Genomic DNA, 23,569 nt, shown 5'->3' on the forward strand with positions numbered 1-23,569 from the left:
TGTGTTTAAAAAAAACTGATAGTCTACCAGGATCCTCCCCCCATATGCAAATGTATACATTTGGGTTAACCCACTCCATGCATTACATACTAAATGGATGGTCCCTATGACAATCTAGGGCAGTCACATTGTATATTCCTTGGACCTGTAAGGGAAGTGTATATAAGTCAAATTGTACAATCTAGGTACATGTTAGGCAAATTTAACTGCTGATGTAAACACTAGATATTTAATACAAACAATTGCTATCTCTGTTTATGAGAGCCATGTTAAAAATAATGCAGGTAATGTGAGAACATTGGGGTACAGTAATACATATACAACAATATAAAATGTCAAATAAAAGGACATACAATCTATGTAAAAATAAGTGGAGAAGCTGATAAAATACAACTGTGAATATAAAAGTATGATTCTCAAAACAATTCTAAAAAATGTTGATTCTGAATCAAATAAAACCTAAAAACATTGTTTTTAATTTTCTTTCAAAACCTTGGAATGTATATATTTTTATAGCATATGTAAGTTAAATATAATAATAGTGTAATAATGTAGTAAATGTTTTATCAGTAGACAGAATAAAATAATGCCCTTATTAGTGCCTGACTTCCTGAGTAATGCTTGATTCCCTAATTAGTAACTGACCAAATCAATAACCTGTGGTATGATAATATATAATGCATATACTTGTACATATAAAATGTGTACAATCCAAATCCTTTGTTCTAACTAAACAATTATAATGTCCACCATATCTTTCATGTATATTGTTGTATTCACCAGATGGATATCAGCTCCAACATTTCACTGGCGGTGTCAATAATTTAAGCAAAGCATAATAATAATAATAATAATAATAATAACATCAACAACAACAACAACAATAATAATAATAATAATAACATCAACAACAACACTAATAATAATAATAATAATAATAATAACCCAACATAAATAATAATAATAAGATCCCAGCAGGTTATCAAGCCAGTATTTTAGATGTCTCACTAATAATTTGAAAGAAATAATAATAATAATAATAATAATAATAATAATAAAAATAATAATAATAATAATAATAATAATACAGCACTAATCAATAAATTAGTTTGCTGCAATTTTTCTTTTACATAGCATCAGGACTGCATGAATTGACTCATGCAAGGTTAATTGTATTCAGCAATACCTTCCATCTCTAATAACACCATCTCATGCCAGTAATATGAATATTAAGAAAGTAAACATTTACTGGACCTTTCCAGGTATAAATGTAGTAATAGAGAATACAGAGACTTTAGTAAGGGAAATAATTATAGTAATCAAGCAACATCATTTACCTCCCTTCTGTACATGTGTTTTCACCTCTATATTGATTTTTTTCAATCAATCATAGCCATGGCATGTGATTTAAACTCAAAAACTGTACAATGTGTACTTATAATTGTTAACCATATAGTATAAATGAAAGAAACTACCATATGTAATCATAATAGTCAACCATATGATATAAATGAAAGAAACTAAACCAACAGGCATCTGCAGGAAATTTTCAGGTGATGAGAACCATATATATATATATATATATATATATATATATATATATATATATATATATATATATATATTCTGCACAATTTATATTTTTTTTAAATCATTGGTGTGGCAACTGCATCAGTACAAGGCTGATTATGTAAATTGCAGTCAAAGGTCAAGGAATGGACAATGGCAGCTGGACTGTGTATAGAAACTCCACTGATTGACAAAGAAAATGACATCATATAAATAGTTACCATTTATTCCTGGTCTGCAAAGTGCATTAAGACTAACTCTTTTGTTAATAAAGTACTTACTTGCATTGCTAGATGCATTTACTCAACACAAGTAGAACTGACATCCTGCACACGCTTGTAATAAAACTTTGGTCATGTTGCTCATTGTGCTAATGAAACAAAATTTAATGATGTTACTAAACATAACAAGTAACATGCCAAGGCAGAATTTAGTACCAACCAAGGCAGACAAGCAACATGCCAAGGCAGACAACTAACATGTCAGAACAGATCAGACACATGCCAAGGCAGGCAACTGCAATGTTGTTGTTGTTGTGGGGTTTAACGCCATTTTTCAGCACGATAGGCTATACATGGCGGCCAGTATTAATGGTGGAGGAAGAACCCGGAAAACCCCGGAAAGAACCACCGACCCACGAGAAGCTACTGGCAGGCTTTCTCACATGCCCACATTGGTGCAACTGCAATGCCAGAGCAGACAAGGACCATGTCAGGCTGACAAGTACAATGCCAAGGCAAAGGTAGGCCATGTAAAGGCAGCCAAGGACCATGCCAAGGCAGATATGTATATATGTAACATGGCAATGGAGAGAAGTAACACAGCAAAGGAGACAAGGACAATTCCAAGGTAGACAAGAACCATGCCAAGGCAGACAAGTGCAATGCTTAGGCAGACATGTGCAATGTCAAGGCAGACAAGACTATGTGAGGACAGACATGTAATGTGTCAAAGCATTCACATACCATGGCAAGGCGTTCAACTACCATGACAGGGAAGACAAATAACATGGCAAGGCAGAAAAAAAGCATGCCAAGGCAGACAAGTAAAATGTCAAGGGAGACAAGGACCATGCCAAGGCAGAGAATAAAAGCAAAGTCAGGGGTTTAACATATGTAATAGAATTTATGGTTACAATCTCTGGTCTTGGTCCAGGGTAGGATTAGTGTGAGGATGTTGTTGAGATCCCCTACTCTATAACTATATATTAGTCTGAAGGAAACAAGACAGTAACAGACATATACTGGTATATCCAAAGCAAAGCAAGAGTCATTCCCCTTAGGATGTGGACTTGTCACAAGATCATAACTTGGCAAGAGTTAAGATCCTGCCTTCTAAAAAAAATTTGGTTGAAGGACATAAGATCACATCAAAATGACATCCAATATGAACCCTGGGAATGGTACTTGCTCCACAACTTGAGTTCAATCCCTAGCATATATATATATATATATATATATATATATATATATATATATATATATATATATATATATGTCAGGTTTCTTGTAGGCATAAGTAAATAAACAAATATATATATATATATATATATATATATATATATATATATATATATATATATATATATATATATATATAACCATTTGTCAGGTTTCTTGCAGGCATAACACTGTTTTAGGGTGAAAAGTCAGGTAGATATATGCAAGTGGTGTTGGTGATGATACCTTGTATTATGAATAAAGTCTAGAAAGACAGAAGAGTTCACACAGATTAGAAAGAAAAAAATGTATGATATTTATGATGTTATAAATAAATAAGTTATAAATCATGTTTTCCTTTAATTATGCTCTCTCATCCTTTTCGGTTGTTTGTATATTCACGAATTCATTTACATAAATGTTAATGATTTTAATACATTACCATATTGCAAACTTCATGAAGCAGTGCTTTCACAATGCAACACGATTTGATGTGTGCTTTAGCATACGATTTTCTTATTATAAGCATTAACAGGTTAAGAAAGTATTTACCAAATTTATATTTCTAAATTAAATTTGGGAAATGAATAATACATTTTTTTATTACTTGTACTTGTATTTATCAATAATATTTCTTATAATTATTTTGTCCAAGTTAGAATTTCTCTGCAACTCAAAATATGGGTAAACCCAAAAAGAGGAATAATAATAAATCAGTTTAAATTTTAGAAATGATTTTACCTGATTTGAGTCATAGTTGTGTCAGTTTCAAAAAGGTAAAGATCTAAATTTTGTTGCAATTCCGAATGTTTTTATTTTAAGCCTATATTTATTATTTAAGTGGTTTCTGTCTAAACTGACCGGGCCCTGTTTATAATCTGTGCACCCTCGTAAAACCTCAGAATGTTTACACATACATACATAAAGTAGACAACCAAAATAATCCGATTATTGAGTTAGAAACGGAAGTGTACCACCTCGCTCTCAATACCGTTCCGGAGAGGTAGTAAATACGACCAATACACATTAAACAGCCAGGACAACGTACAACTTTGTCATTCCGTAAGAAATGCCAGCCTAACAGATAATCGCAATGTAGTGACGGTTTAAAAAATTCAGCACAATTGATAAAATGTATGCCGATCGATATCGTCCAAAACCGTGCTTTTGACGAGGGACCGTCTCAAGAGTGTGTAATCATAACTGGAAAATGACTGGACACAAGGTATACATTTACACGTATTGTAAACATAACAAAACTTTACAGCGGGCATTCTAACTAGCTAATTTGTACATATCATGCCAGTCAGTTGATGAATTTGTTTAATGTGCAAAAGTTACATTATTTGTTGTGTATTTTTACCTCATTCAACCTTTTTATTAAATAAATGTTTATCATAACCTTTCTTCTCATATTTCAGATTGCACTTTTACTATTGACGGAACATGTTTTCTACGGTAACTAATGTACCCTCCCTGATTATCTTTTCCACTTCAGTGGTATGACATGTACAAATTAGCCAGTTAGAATATCAATCAGCTAATTAGAATTTCAATAAGCCAGTTAAAATATCAATCAGTCAAATAAAATATGAAACTAATTTCAATCAGCCAGCTAGAAAGTCATTGAGTCAATTAGAATCTCAATCAACCAATTAGAATGTTAATCAGGCATTTAGAATATCAAGCATTCAATTGAAATATCAATCAGCCAATCAAATGAAAATAATGGGCAGAATAAGGAGACAGTTAAATCATGATAGAAGATAAAGGAGAGACTTACAACATGTATGGGTTACATTGGTAAAGTCTTGTAATACACACTTCAGGTTTTGCCTTTGCATCGCCAAACATTAATTAATTTCTGCTTTTAACCTAAAATTAGATGATATTAATTTATATCTACACTCGTTAAAATAATATATGAATAATTAATATACCCTGCATATAACTAATTTAATCATTTTTAAGAATATTTTGGTGATGTGAGAAAATATGCCTCAACCTCAAAATTAAGAATGGATCAAAGGTATATTAGAATCACATCTCTAGTTTCATCATTGGTATTAGAATCACTCTCTAGTTTCATCATTGGTATTTTTTTCTATCCAATCATGCATTTTGATACAAGTCATTAGGTAGAAGAGGGGATGTTTACACATAAATTATGCACTGAAAATGGATTCTGGAAATATTTGCTTCTAAAAGTTGTCTTTCTGTTGGATATTTCTACTATATACATTATCTGAAAATTCATACTTAAAAAAGAAAATAGAATTGTATAAAACCATTTTCCATTATATGTACAAGCTGTACCTTTCCAGTCCATGTGTCATAATACTGTGACTGACTGAAGTCAGCCTGGTGGGATTCAAATCCATCTAATTCTCCCAGAAAGATAACTACCATCACCTTTTTTCACAGACCGCTCTCGTGGCCTAGTGGTTAGAGCATCTGCCTTGGATGCGGGAGGTCGTGGCTTCAATCCCAGGCCGAGTCATACCAAAGACTTACAAAATGGTACTAACAGCTGCCTCGCTTGGCGCTCAGCATTAAGAGGTTAGTGTTAGGACTGGTGTCAGGATAATGTGACTGGGTGGGACATCATGCTACATGTCTGCGGCATGATGCCCAGTGCAGACATTGTAGCGATATGACTGAAAAATTGTTAAAGCTACCTTAAAAATCAATATCACAACAACAGCAACAACAACACAACCTTTTTTCACCATTTTTTGTGTAATATTAATTTATTTTAAGAAATAAAGCTAATACAAAATTACAAATTTCATTCGTTATCTTAACATGAACATTCAAACAAAAATATATTGACATTGACTTATATCAAGCTCAAAATTACTTCAGAAGATATTGTACATTCAGCGTATTTTGAAAGGCATGACATAATTTTGAAATTATTGTACATATATGGGCAATAAATTTGTATCCTTGACAATTTTGCCTGTATGCACACCCACAAATCTATACTTATTTAATATACCTCTTGTTAAAATAAGTATATGTTGAATTCATGTATGTAATAAATATATCCTAACCACATTTTATTTTACAAGCACTGCATAGCCATTAAAGTTATTTCGACAGATGCAAAGAAAAAATTTCTCTTCAATAAATTTCATTCAGAATTTTTTTTTAAATAATAATTTTTTACTAACATAAGCAGATTGAATTGTCCATGTTAATTCTGAGAAATTGTAGGCCTGGTGGCACTTCAGTTTTCCCAGTAATTATTAATACTGATCCAAGGGAAGTAACTTCTCCATGAAATTATTTAATTGCCCTGGTAATTTCTTGTATTCTGAATAGCACATTTAGTTTTAAAATGATTTGAAATGTACCTCTCAAGGGTCTTTGCAGTGTTGAATTCAATCCCACTTATTTGTTTGGGATCAAAATACCATACCTTTCACCAATATTGTGTTTACAGATATCGATTTTCACATCATAATTCTTTTTCATGTTTTCACCAGGAAGTTGTATTTTTGTTTTGGGAAATTCTTTTGCATAATCTGTTGTATATTTCTAACTTTCAAATTGTTGTTTCTCAGGGCAACCTAACATGAGGTCTTCAGGCAAAGTTATCTCCCTTTCAAAGATCACTAAAGGTGGAATTGTTCCAGTAGTCTTTTGAACTGTAAACATTTAGGCTATCATTGCAAAAGGTAAATATTCATCCCAGTCTGTTCAATACTCAGAAACAAAAGGTGAAAGCAAATTCAGTATTGTACAGTTGGCTTTTTTAACCATGATATTTGATTGGGGTCTTGTAATGGTCGTTCAGGTTTTCTTGACAACCACAAACTGAAATATTTGATCCCTGATCTGTGGATCCGTGTTGTTATGTGTATTTATTTTGTGTACCTGATATTTGGCTTGCTTGAGGGTTGTGCTCACCTGATTTTTGTCATGATTGTAAGAAATAAACAAGTGTTGACTAAAAATTAAGTTCAAGACCTAACCTTATGTACAAGTTAGTGAATTTTTCCATTAGACTTGATTAGTTTTCTTGAGCATTATTTTGTGATATAGGTCAGATGACAGTCTTATATAAAATGGGATTTGGTAAACAACTATTCACTACAATTTTATGATCCATCTGTTGAATCACTTAGAGCTGTTTTCAGATATTTTTTGAGCCAAATTGTATAAATTCATTGGAATTGCAAAGTGCTCATTGATTTTTTGAACAAAGATACTACTTTTAGGATTATTGAGAACTCAAAGACATTCTGGATTATATCAATGTGCTACATCAGGACATTCCACACTCTTGGTTCATCAGGACATTCAAGACTTTGAATTAGTTCAGAACATTCCATACTTGGAATTATTTCACATATAATTCACAATGCTGGAAGTTCCTCTTTAATTTTCACTTTGTAACTTAGAGAAATTCATTGTATTTTTATTTGACTACACTTGTGGTTTTACTTCTTTCAGTTACATATTTTTGGACCATAGAGTGATAATAGTGTATATGAGCAATATAACCCCAGATCTGGATATGAAGTTTTGAATTAGGCCAAATAGAATATGTGTGTTTCCAATCAGCCAGCCATTCCTGTTCCTCACTGCTGATCCTAGCACTTTCTTCACCATGTTAAAAACAAAAGATAAAAAAAAATCATATTAAATATAATTTAAGAATAAAAAGAAAAACTGCCAAAACCATTGCAGTAAGAATCACATATATTATTGGCCTTAATGCTTTGTCTACAGTCTGTTCCTGGTATATATTTGATATAGGAATGGCTTAAGTCTGCAGTCTGTGTTTGATATATATGCTTGATATAGGAATGGCTTAAATCTGCAGTCTGTGTTTGATATATATGCTTGCCATAGGAATGGCTTAAGTCTGCAGTCTGTGCTTGATATATATACTTGATATAGGAATGGCTTAAGTCTGCAGTCTGTGCTTGATATATATACTTGATATAGGAATGGCTTAAGTCTGCAGTCTGTGTTTGATATATATACTTGGTATAGGAATGGCTTAAGTCTGCAGTCTGTGTTTGATATATATACTTGGTATAGGAATGGCTTAAGTCTGCAGTCTGTGTTTGATATATATACTTGGTATAGGAATGGCTTAAGTCTGCAGTCTGTGTTTGATATATATACTTGGTATAGGAATGGCTTAAGTCTGCAGTCTGTGTTTGATATATATACTTGGTATAGGAATGGCTTAAGTCTGCAGTCTGTGTTTGATATATATACTTGGTATAGGAATGGCTAAAGTCTGCAGTCTGTGCTTGATATATATACTTGGTATAGGAATGGCTTAAGTCTGCAGTCTGTGTTTGATATATATACTTGGTATAGGAATGGCTTAAGTCTGCAGTCTGTGTTTGATATATATACTTGGTATAGGAATGGCTTAAGTCTGCAGTCTGTGTTTGATATATATACTTGATATAGGAATGGCTTAAGTCTGCAGTCTGTGTTTGATATATATACTTGGTATAGGAATGGCTTAAGTCTGCAGTCTGTGTTTGATATATATACTTGATATAGGAATGGCTTAAGTCTGCAGTCTGTGCTTGATATATATACTTGATATAGGAATGGCTTAAGTCTGCAGTCTGTGTTTGATATATATACTTGATATAGGAATGGCTTAAGTCCATTTTGTAAAATAATCTGATTCTACCATTAGATACTTTATGCACTGCTTGGTTTTTGGTAAAAAACACATATCTGTACCTTCATTTAGAAACTTTTAATTGAGCCACAATTTGTACTGTTCTTTTGGCAGTTCTGTACATTTCTTCCTAAGGCTTACCAGAAGAATCCAGTGAAGTACAGTTTCTAAAATTGGATCTTGTAATTGTAACTTTGCTACAATAGTGAGGTTCAAATTTTCTATATCTAAATTCTCTAGGTCAATTTCTGTACCATTAACTAATTTCAGAATTGCCATCATTATTTATTTAAGACTCCGCACATCAATTTTAGTCTTTTTTTTTCTCTTCAGAATTAGAATTTGATAACTATAATCACATTTATTATGTTTAAATCTCGTATTTGTATGCTATGATTCAGTACTAATCTCTTTAGGTGTATTACAGAATTCAAGTTCATTCATTTCATTCATGCTATATTTTGTTTTTGCCATTTTATTCTGTTTTGGGGGTACTATTTGGACCAGATTCTTCCGATCATTCCTCACACCTTCTGTTATTTTGCACAGAGCTCTACCAAAACTGAGCTGAAGTAAAAGACAGGGACAAAAATTGTCACCATCATGTCGTAGTCACCATCGTTTCTGAGTCATCATTGTGTCAAAGTCATTGTCATGTTTGAGTCATCATCGTGTCTGTGTCATCATCGTGTCTGAGTTAACCTGGAGATATAAGAGCATACAGAGGATCATGCTATACAGAGTAAATTTTTTGTAACAGTCTTATCTTTGGTATGTTGTCCTTTCAGTCAACACCAAAGTGTAATTGCTTTGTACATGTTTTATTTATAGTGCCATACCTACCATATATGTTGGGACACTTTAATTATTGGTACACCATAAATTAATTTTGTGTGCACTTTATATTCTGGGACCCATTGTTTTTTCTTGAATCATAACTTGTGGGACATCTTTTAAATGATTTGAAAATTACATGTAGGAAAATGCACTCTAACCAGATGAAAGGAAATTATTGGGGAAAAGTTGTTTATTCAAGTCTTTTAAACATAAAATTGTTTTATTCAAGTCTTTTCTACAAAGAGAATGCCTACCTGTGATTGCATGGGTGTGAGATTAAATTCTGCAAATATGACATGAATCTTAACTTTTGAATATTGTTAATAATAGTTAATGAATCAATATACTTTTTAGTGGGTGCAGTTATACCTCACTGTAAAGTCCATCAGTATACTGCCATCATTATTATCACATGAATATGGTCATGTGATAACTCACTGTAAAGTCCACCAGTTTAGTGCTGTCATTATTATAACATGGATAAGGTTATGTGATATCTTGCTGCTAAGCCCACCAGTATATTGCTGTCATTATTATAACATGGATATGGTCATGTGATAACTCAATATAAAGTCCACCAGTATACTGCTGTCTCTATTATAAGAGGGATATGGTCATGTGATACCTCACTGTGAAGCCCACCAATGTGCTGCTGTTGCTATTATAACAGGGACACAGTCATGTGATGCCTCAAAGTAAAGCCCAAAATTATGCTACTGCCATCATTATAACATGAATATGGTCAGGTGAAACCTCACTGCATAGCTGATCATTATACTGCTGTCTCTATTATGACATGCAATATCTCACTATACAGTCCATCAGATTAATGATGTCTCTGTCATGGACATGTTCTTGTGATACCTCACTGTAATGCCAATCAGTATACTGCTGTCAATCATAACATGGACATGGTCATGTGATACGTCATTGCGTAAAGCCAATCGGTATACTGATGTCTCTTTTATAACATTGATATGATAATGTGACACCTCACTATAAAGCCCATCATTATAGTGCTATCTTTATGATCTCAAACTGAAATTTAAAGACTTTTCAGGATCTCATCAAACATTTTATAAGCCAAATAATCGTATCAATTTCCACTGTGTTTCTTTGTATTTTGGTTCACCAAAACACATCAATAAGAAGTCTTTCTCTTACCACATGAAAATTGGCCAGCAATGTTGATTTCCTTTAATTTATTTTGGCAAATTCAGCAATACCTTTCATATTGCTGAAGAGGTACAAGGGCTGGTTGGTGGAATGAGTGGGGTTAAATGTACACAGAGTCACTTAAATTTGATGATGTATTATTTGTTTCCATTTTGCACTCAACTACATTCCAGGTTTTCATTTCCCCTGTAACTGAATAGAAACTTTTTCATAATAAAGTAAAATCAGAAGGTTAGTGATTCCAAATATTTTGCAAGTGTTTGTGCTTCACACTTTTTGAATATTATTTCAGCACATTCAACAATTTTCCCCATGATATACAATATTATGACAATGCACACTTTATGCTTTGTACATATCACTCTATATAGTCAGACAACCACTTCTTGAGCACACTATCCCACTTGTACGTATCACCCTATTTAGTCATATAACAACTCCTTGAGAACACTTTCTATGCAGTCAGACAACCATTTCTGCTTGAGCAGTTTCCACTTGTACCTCTCACTCTTTGTTGTCAGACAACAACTTCTCCTTGAACACAGTTTCCACTTGTACGTACATAGTAACACCTTGTGTAATTAGACAACCACTTCTCTTTGAACACAGTTTCCACTTGTAGATATCACCCAGTGTAGTCAAACAACCACTTCTCTTTGAGCACAGTTTCCACTTTTACCTACCACCCAGTGTAGTCAAACAACCATTTCTCCTTGAGCACAGTTCAGACATGATGTTCAGGCAGAATAATTCTTTTTATGGACATTGTTCAATTGTATCGTTAATCAGGAAATGGCTCTGCCCTTTCCATCACATCTTTTCCTTCAACCAATCAAAATTTTTTTATTTTTAATGGATTTTGCAAAAACTAAATGGAACATCACTGACTGTTACTTAAGAAAAGAAAGGATACATATAATATGAGATCCAATTTAATTTTGTGAATATCACTATTTTATTACTCCATGTGTTAGTGGAATAGCTTCAAAGACTTCGTATATAACACCATACAAGATTGGAGCCTATTACCATATAATCTCATATAATACTCATATATAAGCCTGTTCGCATATATGCTGCCCCCCAAACTGAACAGGTATAAACACTAAAAGGTACATGACACGTGTATAAGCCAACCTACAACTCGAAGACATTTCAAGATGCACAAGATAAGTTCTAAATGCATTTATTTAGGCAAACTTGTATTTAAAAATATTACATGTATACTTATCTCCAGGTTGGTAAATTAAGATGGTTATATGTCTTGTGCAATTAAACTTGCATTCCTTTTTAAAAATATTACCTCAGTTTGTAGGATCGCTTATATCATTGAAAATGAGTAGCTCATGAGCGTGTGATTCAACGTAAATGAAACAGCTATTAAGGACTAGCTGAAATGTTATCTGGAAGAACACAATTTGGTCAAAACAATGAATAAAGCAAAATTGGCATCTAATATGCTTGGGATTAAGTAAGGATTTAAGTGACGCTATACACGCTTTGCACTGTGCATGTACACTGTACATTATAGTTCTCCTTGGTAAGCTCAACCAGCCTGCAAATCATGAAGTCTGTATTTACCTTTATTTAACATCATGTTGGAGAAATCAGAAAATATGTACATGCAAAATAATAACAAGATCAATCATAGTACTTTATAACAGTTTAATATTTGTCGGGTCACCGGAAGTTACTTTTTTTTACATGCCATTGTCTTAGAACACAGAAAAAAAATATTGTTTAATGTCCCAAGATTTACAGCAATGACAGTTATCAACAAAAAGACCTAAAAACTGTCAAATTTAGACACTGGCCTGTGGATAAGCCGATCTCCTTCTTCCAGGCCTTTATTTTTTCCTACATTATTTGGCTTATACGCGAGTATATATGGTACCTAGTATTATCAAGGTTATTGTGATATCAATCTTTTTAAACTTACTGTTAAGTCTCACCTTTAGTATCAAAACAGCACCAAATTCAATGATTTATTACTTGTCAGAGTGGGTTTTTAGTGATATGTTTAATTCTGAAGAAAGATTTTAAATGTTTGTATTGGTTTTAGTGATATGTTCAGTACTGTAATTAGACTGTTGCTTCAACTGTTTTTTGTTATTCTGCCTATTTCTGAAATAAGATTTTACTAGTTTGAATTTGTTTTCAGTAATATGTTATTATTATGAAATAAGTTTCATAGCTTGATTCGGTTCTTAGTGATGTGTTTATTTCTGAAATAAAATGTAATATCTTTAGTCTTATAAAAAAAATGTATAATTTAGTCTAATATAGAATTTATAATTTAGTCTAATACAGAATTTATAATTTAGCCTAATACAGAAATTTTAATTTTAGCCTAATATAAAAATGTTAACTTAGTTAAATATAGAATTTATAATTTAGTCTACCAGTACCATTGAAAGCACTTCGCACGTGCGGCATAGAATGAACCGAACTCACTGTTTTTGAAATATTGTACAATATACATAAATTACCCTCGGGTATCATTGTACACAAAAGTATGAAATCCAAGTACAAGTATTTAATAAATAAAAGGATTTATACAATTCTGTGACACTTACATACAATTTTGTATTTGGTCTAATATAGCATTTTTAATTTTAGCTAATTAAGTATTTTCTACATCTTAGTCAAATACAGGTTCTTTAAATTTATTCTAATATAGGATTTAATTTTAATATAGAATTTAGTCTAATATAGAATTTATAACTTTAGTCAAGTATATAATTTTTAATTTAGTCTAATATAGATTTTTTAATTTTAGTTGAATATAAGGTTTATTTTTAGTCTAATACAATTTTAAAATGGTATCCTGATTTATACTTTTTAATTTAGTTTAATAAAGCATTTTTAAAATTAGTATAATTTACAATCTTTCATTTTAGTCTTGTATATAATTTGTAATGTTTGTCTAATATAGAATTTTAATTTTAGTCTAATATAGAATTGTAATTTAGTCTAATAAAGCAATTTTAAAAGTAGTCTAATATCCAATTTTTAGTCCTTAGTTTAATATATAATTAATTAGGCTGATATATAATTTTATTTTTAATCTAATTTATAATTTGTATTTTATTTTCTCAATAGATTATGTAATTTAATCCAATGTATAGTTTTTAATTTAGCTTAGTATAGAATTTAAACTTTAGTCCAATATAGAACTTTTAATTTTATTGTAATATAGACTTTTTAAGAAGTCTAACATAATTTTGAATTTTGGAAAAATTTATTATTTGTAATTTTAGTCTAATATGGAATTTGTTTATTTTTATATAATAAGAAGATTTTATTTTAGTCTAATACAATTTTTTAAAATTTTAGTTAATTATAGAAGTTTTCCAATATTTTTTTACTACATTATTTGTCAGTTTGTTATAAGATTTATAATTTTAGTCTAATATATAAATTTTAATTTTAATTGATGTAGATTTTTTAAAAACTTTTAGTCTAACACAGACTTTGCTATTTTTTGATTTTAGATTATTTATTTATATTTTAGACTAACACAAAATTTGTAATATTTGTCTTACACATAATTTTTAATTTTAGTCTAATATATAATTTTTAATTGAGCTGATCGATTTTCTTTTTGCATCTTAGTAAAATATATTTTTAATTTAGTATAATATAGGATTTTTCAATTTTAGCTGATCACAAATTTTTGCATTTTTGTCCAATGTAAAACATGTATATTTAGTCTAATATAGAATTCTTAATTTTTTATCTAATATAGAATTTTTAATTTTAGTCTAATGTAGAATTTTTTATTTCAGTCTAATATAGAATGTGTTTACTTTGTGTCTAATATAAAATTTTAAGCTAGTCTAATATCAAATTATAAATTGAAGTCTAATATAGAATTCTTAGTTTGCAGCATGTGCCCTCCTCAAAATCATCGTCCCTAACAACATGTTTTCATAATATTTTATGAAATGAATATGTTCTCATTTTTTGCCTTATGTTGATATTGCCCTAAAACAATTATTATTATTCTTATTATTATTATTAGTAGTAGTAGTAGTAGTAGTACTATGAAAAATTTTACACTGTCTATGTGTAGTTGTGTTGATAACATTTGGTCAGTAATTCATATATGTTGAGGCTGTTGCCATTTTTGGTAGAGAGCACCTGTGTTGTGTTTGCATTTCTGTAACCTGAAAAAGTGTCAAACCCGTATTAGCAGCCACCTCTGTATACATGTCACCTGTCCATATTGCTGGTGTATGTGTTGTAGTTTTTATGTAATGCTTTGCTTTAGTCTTGCAGGTGTTTTGTTTGTATTATAGTTGTCTTATGTGTGTGTTTCAAAATTGTTGTGTTTTATGTCACTCAGTATTACAGTTGTCTTTATGCTTGTTATGTTTTATGTCCTTCTCGATTATAGTTGTCATGTGTGTGTGTGTCACATGTCATGTTTTATATCTGTATTATTTGATTATAGTTGTCTTATGCATGCTGTGTCACATGCGTCATGTCTGTCTCTATTATAGTTGTCATGTGTGTGTGTCCCATGCTGTGTTTTTATCTGTATTATTTGATTACAGTTGTCTTATGCAAGCTGTGTCACATGTGTCATGTCTGTCTCTATTATAGGTGTCTTATGCATGTTATGTTTTATGTCCATCTCAATTATAGTTGTCATGTGTGTGTGTGTCACATTGTCATATTTTATATCTGTATTATTTGATTATAGTTGTCTTATGCATGCTGTGTCACAGGTGTCATGTATGTCTCTATTATAGTTCTCCTGTGTGTGGTGTGTCACATATGTTTTGTCTATCTCTATTATAGTTGTCTTGTGTGTGTGGTGTGTCAGATGGGTTTTGTCTATCCATATTATAGTTGTCTTGTGTGTGTGGTGTGTCACATGTGTTTTACGTCTGCATTATAGTTGTCTTGTGTCACATGCTGTGTTTTGTCAGTATTATATTTGTCTTGTGTGTGCTGTGTCACATGTTGTGGTTGATGTCTGCATTATAGTTGTCTTATCCATGCTGTGTCACATGTTGTGTTTGATGTTTGTATTATAGTTGTCTTATGTGACGTGTGCTGTGTCACATGTTGTGTTGTATATGCATTATAGTTGTCTTATCCATGCTGTCTCACATAATGTATTTGATGTTTGTATTATAGTTGTCTTATGTGTGTTCTGTGTCACATGTTGTGTTGTATATGCATTATAGTTGTCGTATGTGTGTGCTGTCTCACATGATGTATTTGATGTTTGTATTGTAGATGTCTTATGTGTGTGCTGTGTCAGATGTCCAGTATTTAGGTTTTTTAATAAGTACATGTCTCCTTATTTTTTAATACATGTTGGTCCTAAGTACAGTTATTCTTATTATTATTACAGTATTGAGTTCAATGATGTAACCTATATGGTCTGTATATAACTACAGTGGTATAATTTGGCCAGTAAGTAGTATTTTTTTAGACTGTTAATATTCTGGTAGATGCTGCATATGGTTCCCATGTTGTGCTTATATATGTACCTGAATAATGTCAAAAATGTATAAGCAGTCACCTCTGTATAAATATCACCTGTTCATACCAGACAAATTAACCAAATTATTGCTGTTGTTGTTGTAGGGTTATATACCAATTTTCAGCACAAAATAGGCTATACATGGCGGCCAGTATAACTGGTGGAGGAAGACCTCTGGAATACTCTGGGAAGAACCACTGACCCACAAGAAGCTACTGGAAGGCTTTCTCACTTACCCATGTTAGCCAAGCCTGAGACTCGAACCCACACAGACAGAGGTGAGATGATAGTGATCCATAACATTCAGCACTTTAGACCACTCGGCCACTCAGGGACCCAATTAACCAAGTCATATCTTGTATGCTATATAGACCCGTACCCAGTTTTGCTTATGGTCACCTGAAATGGTCCTATATAGTCAGCCTAAATGGCCCTAAACAGTCACACTAAATCAGGGTTTATACAGAATTCTGAATGATAAATTGAAAGACTTTTCCCAAACTTTCAAAGATGACAAACTTAGATTACCAGACCTAGTTTTGCTAACATTTTGTATACAAGTTATGTTATATGAGAAAACAATGAATGCAGAATACTACAATATCTTTTACTGATGAAATTCAAACAATAATTAATCAAATGAAAGAAACCATGAAAACTTGAACACATTCAAATCTAACAACCTTGGACAATTTTATTTGTGATTGTGGAAAGAAATTAAAATGTTTGGTTTATTTCGATTTTCAAAGACTTTTAAAGACCCCAGGATGATCTGCTCAATTTTCTCAAACTTTCATGGCCTTGAAAATGCTACCTCATTTTTCCCAAACTGTCAAAGAACCTTCAAAGACCATAAGGATCCTGTAAATGGTCATAAACTGTCACAATAAATAGTCCCAAACATCCAAACATACCATCTACATTCATATGTAAGTCATATCCATCATCAGACAAACCCAGATTTGCCATTGCACCCTAATTGGTCCTAAATAACCACCCTAGCTGGTCCTGAAAAGTCACTTTAAATGGTCCTAAACAGTCACCCTAAATAGTCTTACATATACCCTATATACTCACATGTCAAATCTAACAACAAACTGCACAGACCCAGATATACCATAACATAATGTGCCAGCAGATCACAGTCTATGCAGATTGTTTGGAGTAATAAGACAAACACAGACCCAGATATACCATAACATAATGTGCCAGCAGATCTGTGTATTTAGATTGTTTGGAGCAATCAGTAAGACAATCACAGATCCTGATGTGCCATAACATAATATGCCAGCAGATCACAGTCTATGCACATTGTTTGGAGTAATCAGTAAGACAATCACAGACCCTGATGTGCCATAACATAATGTGCCAGCAGATCTGGGTCTATGCATATTGTTTGGATTAATTTGTAAGACAACAGACCCAGATATGCCATAACATAATGTGCCAGCAGATCTGTGTATTTAGATTGTTTGGAGTAATCAGTAAGACAATCGCAGAACCTGATGTGCCATAACATAATGTGCTACCAGATCTGGGTCTATGCACATTGTTTGGATTAATTGGTAAGACAACAGACCCAGATATGCCATAACATAATGTGCAAGCAGATCTGTGTTTATGCAGATTGTTTGGAGTAATCAGTAAGACAAACACAGACCCAGATATGCAATAACATAATGTGCAAACAGATCTGAGTTTATGCAGATTGCTAATAGTAATCAAAAAGACAAACCTAGAATATAGTTTGATGTGACTTCCGCCAATTTGAGGAATGCATCCACTATGTCTTTAACATTCACACTCTTAGCACGATAAAAGGTCTGGCGACTCCGATTTCCAATCACATTGAACCATAAAAAACAGCACCATCTGGTCGATGACAGGCGCATTTGTGTCTTTACCAGCATAGCATCTCTCCACTACAACACTCGAGCACTCCAGATCCACGTAGATGATATTCAGGACTTTCATCTTTCGCTGCACAGAGGTAAATTTGACGGTGTTTTTGCCAGGTTCGGGCATGATTATGCTCTGTAGTTTCTCACTGATACCTCAAAAGTCTTGACTGCTTGGGGGGGGGGGCGAGTGGCCGAGTGGTCTAGAGCGCTCTCCGTTACGGATCACTGCCATCTCACCTCTGTCTGCGTGGGTTTGAGTCTAGGATTCGGCTAACGTGGGTTTGTGAGAAAGCTTGCCAGTAGCTTCTCGTGGGTCGGTGGTTCTTCCCAGGGTTTTCCCTGGTTCTTCCTCCACCATTGATACTGGCCGCCATGCATAGCCTATCATGTGCTAAAATATGGCATTAAACTCAACAACAACAACAACATGACTGCTGGGCATATCTTGTGTTAAATACATAGATGTTTTTTGTTTTTTTTATACCCTTGTATTTCCTGTGTCGTTTAAGCAGCCCACCATCATCTTAGATCCATATATTGTGTGATACAGAATCTAAGTCTTTCATTTCACTAAAGAGTTAATTTTGCGTTTGGCAGTTCGTAGCACATGAACACGTTAACAACGATACCTAGTTCAAGAGTTTCAAATTTCTTAAGTGCGGCTTTGGTCACTTGCAATGGACACTGGACACTAGATTTATCCAAACCCGAGTTTACCCAGATGGAATCAGGTCACAATTAGTACTTCCAGTTCAGTACCCACGAATGTAGTTCTTGCCTGTTTTTAGGACATTTTTTCCTTTCTCATTTTGATGGTCATATAAAAGGTACATTTATGAATTTTTGTTAGGGATTTAAAGTTTTTTGTTTATTGTTGAGAAAATGAGCTCAGGGTGTGGTTTTCCATGTGTATTTCAGCGACAGGGCATAATGAGTAATAAGGCTTTGGTGATGAACTGGAAGTGAAATATGTGTTCTGTTTACATGCTGCTCTGTTGACAGTCCAGCGTCTCCAAAAAATGCAGGTCAACCTTTGACAAGAATTTTCACTGTGAAGTCATCTTTGAAAGTATTTTAGATTAAGATATGATTTTTATTGATTGTCACACAATGGAAAGGTCAGTATTGAGAACTATATATAGAGAACATATAGGAAAATTAATTGTGTTCTATGGCCTGTCAGTGCAGTATTGGAGTAAAGTTTAAATTGGTATAAAATCTATATTATTAATGACAGACACATGATATTTGAATATGTTATGTATATTGACTTTGAAAAAATAATAATGAAATTTTTTTTAAAAAATAAGAAAATAAAAATCCCCTCCCATGTACATATACAATATTTTTTGGAATGATATTAAATGATATCAGCACGTATATATTCCTACACCATATACAAGCTCCAGTGTTGGATATTTGTCACATTTTGTCAGAGAAAATATCTTTGTAAGTCAAAATGAGACCTTCATTTAAAATACATGAAGACAAAATTCTAGTTTGTATTGGTCATTCAAACTATTTATTAGGGGTCCAAGCAGTTAATTTATGTGTTTATGATGGGGTCACTTCCTGAGTAACACATCTGCTGCTTGTATAGCCTTCAGTAATTCTTTATAAACATGGTTATAAGGTATTTAGTGAGAGGACAGAGATGAAAACTTTATACTAATAGCTAATCAAGTTCTCTACTAAATCATTTTAAACTGTCCAAGAATGAAATACAGGTCAAAGGGATAAAATATACTTTCTCCAGGTATATCTATCCTTGGATGTAAAAAAAACACCAAAATGATGCAAGTTGAACACAAAATGCATTCCAATTTATTGTTCAGTTTGGTTAAGATTGATTGGTGTAGTGCAGCATTGTGGCCTGTATGATGTTATGGGGATTCTAATGGTCCATCTTGCTTTATGCATTATTAATTACTAATAATATTTGTTAACTGACACTCTTAAGATTACATAATAAATATTCAAACAGATTATTTCAATGTAACTTTGTGCAACTGATTACATATCCCACATGAACACATATCCATATATTTTAGAATGTTTGGGATCACAAGTTCACATTCAGTACATCATATAGGCTGAAATTGTACCTGTAGTGAATGTGTAAGGCAGAATGTTATTTTCATCATGAATATGCCTATTTATGGCAACATTTCAATTTAATACTTTTTCAGAGTGTTAGCATCAGCTGATATTTGATTCCAATGAAACATTGAGCTTAATAATTGGTAACCAACACTCTTAAAAATGCACTATAAATGTTCCTTAAAAATGCACTATAAATGTTTAAACAAATCATTTAAATTATGTCTGCACATTTGATCTTAACAAGTACATTGCATATGTCTCACAAATGCAAATTTCCATCCTTGTTTACTAGTTTTGGGGATCAGAATTTCATATTTAGTTGATGATATAGTTTTTTTTGTACCTATAGTCGATCCGTGTGACCACATTTGGCTCTATTCACTTGCAATATCCAAATATGTTTTCCCCTCATGAATAAGATTGCTTATAGTCATATATTTGTATTTAGTACATTGTCGCTTGACTTTCCTGTATACTGGTATGTACTAATGTTCGCACCAATGATCAAACCTCACCTCCCCAACATTGCCTTAAACTGTATGATACATAGTCTACCTGATTAGTTATTTAACCTGTAAATGGATACATATACGTCTAGAAACCTGATTTATTTTTAGGATGAATTTATCACTTTAATAGATGGTCATTGCTTCACATTTCTGAGTGCCACTCTCTTAAGTTCAATATTTTTGTCCATGCTTGTAACCTTAATGTTATTTTGAAATCACCATGTCTAACACATTTTAACTTCAGTTTTACCTACATCTTACTGTTTTCTAGAATTAAGTGAGACATGTTCTGTCTTTTCAGGTCTAACTTGGTATCTGGAACAAAATGTTATAGTTTGATCAGCTTGGAAGCTCTCCAGTAGCCTGATGGTGTTATCAAGGTTTCATAAGGACATGTACAGTGTACTGCCATAAGTGACCAAGATTAGTTCATATCACTACACTGATATATAGCACCTCAAAGACATGGCTTAGGTCTTCATGAGAGAGATTAGCATCATTTTTCATTAAGATAGAGCCTTTCTAGAAAATGTATTTTCCTATCCCATTGTTGCCTTTTCAAGTTAATGACATTGAAATGGAATGCATTTTTGCTATAAAACATGGAGTGGTCCAATCAGAACTTTAAATCTGAGTGCGCTATCAGTTATACAAGCAACTGCCTAAGTACCTGACACATAGCACATGCCATTGTTTTTTTAGTGTGTAAACCTGGATGCATCTTGACAGGCATAGTGTGGTTTGCTGCCAAAATCACTATGAGCTGTGTTGCTCCATTACCCCTGGGAAAAATGTTATCGGTTGTACAGACCCAGACTATCATTTGTTTTAGATACTATTTATTGATCAACTTTGCTGTCTAAAATTGTCAAACTGAGTTTAAAACTTGCATGAAAAATCAGTTTTTCAATAATATTTAGTTTTTAAAATTGTAATGTTTTTTTTAAATTTTCAATAAAATTTAATTTATCAACAATTTTAGAATTCAAACGCATTTCCTGACAGGCCTTATCTTGTGTTACAATTGTATTTTGACTGCATTGAAAAATTCCAATAATTAAGGAAGATATAGCAAATTTAGTTTTGGTTTCTCAAGAGCACTTGGATCAAAACTGGCACCCTGTGGTTCACCAGCACTACACACATTCTGACAGATGTCACGTGTCTTGTTTGCAAGGAAATTCAAAAATACTTCATGTATAAAGTTGAAATAGATGTGGCATGCAAATATAAGTTTGACTAAAATTGACCATACAATGTGAGCCTGTCGGGAGTCAGGTCACAATTAGTACTTCCATTCAGTACCCATGAATGAAGTTCTAGTGTATTTTTATAGCATTTTTAGAGCATTTTTTCTTCTCTTATTTTGATGGTGATAGATAAGGTACATTTATGAAGTTTTGGTAGGGATTTAAAGGTTTTTGTTTATTCTTGAGAATATGAGCTTAGGTTGTTATTTTATATGAGTATTGGCGACAGTGCACAGTGAGTAATAAGGCCTTGGTGATTATCAGGAAGTGAAATATGTGTTCTGTTTACATGCTGCTCTGTTGACAGTCCAGCGTCTCAAAAAAATGCAGGTTATCCTTTGGCGAGAACTTCACCGTGAAGTCATCTTTAAAGGTATTTTAGATTAACATATGATTTGTATTGATTGTCACACAAAGGAAAGGTCACTGACTCAGTATTGAGAGAAAAATGTAGAGAACATATAGTAAAATTAATTGTATTGTTTGTCCAGATGCTATTTTTGGGGCAAGTATTGATTGTCACGCACCAGTTATAGAGCAAACAAGATTGCCCACTCAAACCAACGATTTTCAAGATTCTTCACGTTGATCACTGACCTGGGAGGTGGCCATTTTTGTGTTGCTATGTAACTGGATCCAATAAATGGGTGATAGAGAGGGAGAGAGATAAACATTGACCTGGCCACATCTTTCAAGAGTCCAACCCTATCCTGCATTGGTGTATTTCTCCAACATTTCAAGAACCTTTTCAATGCCTCTGCCAATTTCATAGCTGATGGCGCTGCTCTCTTTGCGTTTCAGGATCACACGGACACCAATGTGAGTCCACGGAGTAGCAGTTTTGAATCCATCTTTGTCACGACTAAAGAGCATAACTACGAGCTTTGAGATCATTGTCTGCTTTGACCCCAGTATGACCAAAGTTTAACAAAAATGCTGATATTCCGGGAATTGAGTCTGTTAGCAGTTACTGAGATTCTTTCGCTGGTTTGTAGGTAAACGGAATAATGGCCAAATGATTTTCCAACTCACCAGTTTGCTTCTGAAATTTGAATTCGGTCACTCGTGATTGTTGTGATCCTGCCCGAATATATTCAGTCGCGTTTGTGCTGATAGCAGATGCAGGACAACCAGTTTGTTCTTCATCAGCACGAACACTATCATAATCTTGACATTTCTAGGGTATTCGAGTATTGTTCTTGCACGCACATTTTTTAGATATTTATATCATTGGTGATGGTGGTGCCAGTAATAGTTATTGATTCAGCACAAAGGTGTGACTCAATAATACTAGCATGTATATGTATACCATGCTGCTGTGCGAGGTTTCTTAGCTGCAATGCGGCAGGCGTGCTTATGTGAAGGGCAGGGACAAGTGCTTTCCTAATTAGGATATTGTGTAGATGGCTTGTTTGACTTTTGGTATTGTGTCAGAATCAAGAACTGTGATCACTTCATTCCTGATGATTATATTTATCTATTTCTGTTCTATTGTTATTTTGTTTTGATATCCCTTTGTGAAGGTACATGGGCGGCAACATGTTTATGTGGTTTTAATTTCTGTCTTAGTAAATTAATAATATTACCAAACAGATCCACAAGGTTGGCAAGGCTGGTTACATA

The 23,569-nt window shown here is 32.9% G+C and overlaps 1 long non-coding RNA gene across 1 annotated transcript; it reads left to right on the forward strand.

The window, feature by feature from the left end:
* Positions 1 to 3,822: 3,822 nt before the first annotated feature.
* Positions 3,823 to 21,672, forward strand: LOC149774090 (uncharacterized). Its single transcript, XR_016416988.1, has 4 exons — positions 3,823 to 4,233; positions 6,578 to 6,691; positions 19,003 to 19,153; positions 20,998 to 21,672. It is a non-coding gene; the product is annotated as an uncharacterized LOC149774090 (long non-coding RNA).
* Positions 21,673 to 23,569: the final 1,897 nt, after the last annotated feature.

This window comes from Sinohyriopsis cumingii, unplaced genomic scaffold (genome assembly GCF_028554795.1).
Source record: "Sinohyriopsis cumingii isolate HCF-2022 unplaced genomic scaffold, ASM2855479v2 utg000426l, whole genome shotgun sequence".
In the NCBI taxonomy this organism is placed as follows: Eukaryota; Metazoa; Mollusca; class Bivalvia; order Unionida; family Unionidae; genus Sinohyriopsis; species Sinohyriopsis cumingii.